This window comes from Oryzias latipes, chromosome 16, assembly GCF_053564925.1.
Source record: "Oryzias latipes strain Hd-rR chromosome 16, Olatipes_Hd-rR_3.1".
Lineage (NCBI taxonomy): Eukaryota > Metazoa > Chordata > Actinopteri > Beloniformes > Adrianichthyidae > Oryzias > Oryzias latipes.
The window spans coordinates 27,910,306-27,913,348 of record NC_136252.1 but is presented as its reverse complement, the minus strand read 5'-3'; the positions used below and the strand labels follow the sequence as shown (position 1 = coordinate 27,913,348).

General features: G+C 37.3%; 1 long non-coding RNA gene across 1 annotated transcript; it reads left to right on the top strand.

Moving 5' to 3' along the window:
- Positions 1–568: 568 nt before the first annotated feature.
- Positions 569–2,498, top strand: LOC110016695 (uncharacterized). The gene is made up of 3 exons (XR_013648097.1): positions 569–705; positions 2,162–2,258; positions 2,360–2,498. It is a non-coding gene; the product is annotated as an uncharacterized LOC110016695 (long non-coding RNA).
- Positions 2,499–3,043: the final 545 nt, after the last annotated feature.

Here is a 3,043-nt window from a genome sequence, read left to right as displayed (position 1 = left end):
TTTGTTCTTTATTCATTCATTTTCTTCCGTTTGTTCCCTTTCTGGGTCATGGGGCTGCTGGAGCCTATCCCGGCCACTTAAGGGCGAAGGCAGGGGACGCCCCGAACAGGTCACCAGTCTGTCGCAGTAGGGTCACAATCACACACCCATTCACACCTAGGGATAATTTAGAGTTGCCAATTGACCTATGAAGCATGTTTTTGGACCGTGGGAGGAAGTGTTTGTTCTTTTTCATTTAAAATAAGACAAAAAAATTTTATCAGGTTTTTGATGATAAAAAGAAATGCATGTTCCTCAAGGTTATATTAAATTGCATTAAAAAAGTATAAAATATTAAGAATTTAAATGAAAACTTCATGAAATCCAGGTGTGCTGACATTTAAACGTCTGTGGACGGCGTGCAGGTTCTTGATTGCATCATCTCCTGGGCCAGAATTAGACCTTGACTGAGCTCCTTGACACCGTTATGTCCCAGAAGTTTTTTAATTGGATTCAGGCGTTAGGAACTTGAGGGCGGGTCTTTATCATCCAGGAAGTGCCGACTCATTCTGGATAGTAGTGCAGGGCTCTGGACTAAACCAATAAGAAGACGACGGGGTCCTCCTCTCCAGTCCAATAATAGGTGAATGGATGCTCTAATAATGGAAGTGGTCACAACTGCATCATGATCTGCTAAGAACTTCCACATAAGAGCATCACATGCACGTAACTATAAACCTTTTTTCAGGAAGCATTTTTTTAACAGCATTTGTTAAATAGAAAACTGTTGCATGTTAATTAGGATTACTCATCTTTCTTTGCAATCAATTAGGCTTGTGCGACGATGGGATTAGACCTTATTTTTAATCAAGTCACTTATCTAAAAACGTAGGAGATTGTTTCGACAATCTCTCATGAAATCTTGAATTTAAGCAACTTTTTTGTTTTTTCATCCCCGTACTGTGAGCAGGTTTCAATTACGGCTCTCATTTGTTCCGTCCTCTCTGCCAGGTGTCATTTTTACTTGAACATGCCAGCAAATAGGGCAGATCAGTATCCCTTTAATTCAATTTATTGAATTTTATACTGTTATGTTGGAACATTTTTCTGGAATACTGAATTAGTATTTACAATTTATAAACATTTTTGCATCTAAAAACTAAAGCACAAAAAGAAACATTTTTATAAGGCCACTGGAAAATTTTTAGTAATTTAAATGAGCAGTGAAGCATTTTAACATATTGGTGACATAACTAACCTCTGCTTCATTCATGAGCAGAAGTTTGTAATAAGTTAAAGTTATTTAGTTACACTGTGTTTTAGAGAAAAGAAAAAAACACATAAAAGTTATTTTTCTGACTGTACTCGTACTTGTGTTTTTTATAATGAGAAACCAATACTCAGGTCCAATGGATTCTGCATTCTTAACTTTTTTTTTTTTTTGCATGTATCTTAAAGCTTCTTTGTTCCAAAAAAAAAAAACAGTTTACAAATGGATGTTCCTTTAATTCTGGTTATTCAAAGTTTCATTTCATTATTTTTGAAATACCAGAAATTACATAATTTTTACCTCATCATTTATTGTTGGTACAATCCAGACTAAATCGGACAATCAGAATTATACATTTGGGTTAAATTGAATTATTGCACTTGTTTTTATTTGTTGTGTTGACTTGGTTTGGTTTTTTTTCCCACTGTTTTTCGTGGATTGAGATGACCTCGGTTAAATTGGCGTTACAGCATGTCATAACAGTACTTGTCGGTCACTGATTCTGCCCATTTTCCCTCCTAAAAAGATGAGAGGTCTGTAATGTTCTTCATAGATACACTGGAAATCCCATGGCATGACTTTTAAAGAATGTATTTGTTTTATGGTGCAGAAATTAAGTATTTGGTCTATAATAGTAGTCTGCAATACTTTGGTCAATATTTGCTGTTGCTGGACAACACAGAATTTCAACTCCCTCCACAAATTCTCTATTGGATTGAGGTTCAGAGACTGACTTGGTCCCTCCTGTACCTTGACATGTGTGTTTGGGGTCATTGTCATACTAGAAGATCCATCCACGTTTCATCAACAATGTTTTAACTGATGGAAAAATGTTTTTGACCAAAATCTCACCATGCATGACCCCATTCATCCTTTCCTTTATATGCATCAGTCACCTTATCCCTTTTGCAGAAAAGCAGCTCCAAAGCATGATGCTTCCGCCCCCATGCTCTACAGTGGCTTTGATCATCTTGGGATGCAACTCAACATTCTTCTCCCCCCAAACACAGCAAGTAGCTTTTATGCTAAAGAGTTTCATTTTGGTCTCATCTGACCACATGAAATTCTCACAATCCTCATCAAGATGCTTTACTCTTCTGTAAACAATAGACGGGCCTGGACATGTGCTGGCTCAAGCAGGGGACCTTTGGAGCGCTGCAGGGTTTGACTCCATAAAGACGTTGTGTGGTATCATCTTTCTTCAGGTCATTGACCAGGTCCTCCAAGTAGTTCTGGGCTGTTTCCTCACCATTCTCAAGGTAATGTGTGTACCACCATGTGAGATCGTGAATGAAGCTTTAATAATTATAACAATGGCTCTGACAGTTGATGTCTTCTCTCCAAGCTGTTTGCCAATTGTGGATTAGTTCATCCTAGACTTGCTCAGGTGAATAATCTTGTCCCTGGTGTCTTGGTCATGGTAGAGAGGTTGTAGTCTGACTATTTAAGGGTGAGGACAGGTGTCTTTTATAAATTTATCCGTTCAAAGATGTGACATTAATGCAGGTGAATAGTGGAGGATAGAAGAGCTTCTTAAAGGAGATGTAACATGTTTGTGAGGGACAAAAAAAACACGTTTTAATTTCCTGGATTTTATTTTCTAAATTATGTCTCTCAAAGTTGAAAATCTCTTATCTTTTCAAGAGGATAACCTGCAGAACTAGTGACTGCCAAATACTTTTTTGACCCACTGCTGTATAGGATCACCTACTTTTATTTTTTACAATTAGTTAAGTTAATATTAGGATGTGTACTTCTTTTGTACCTGAGTAACTACCTGAGAGTAACACCTAT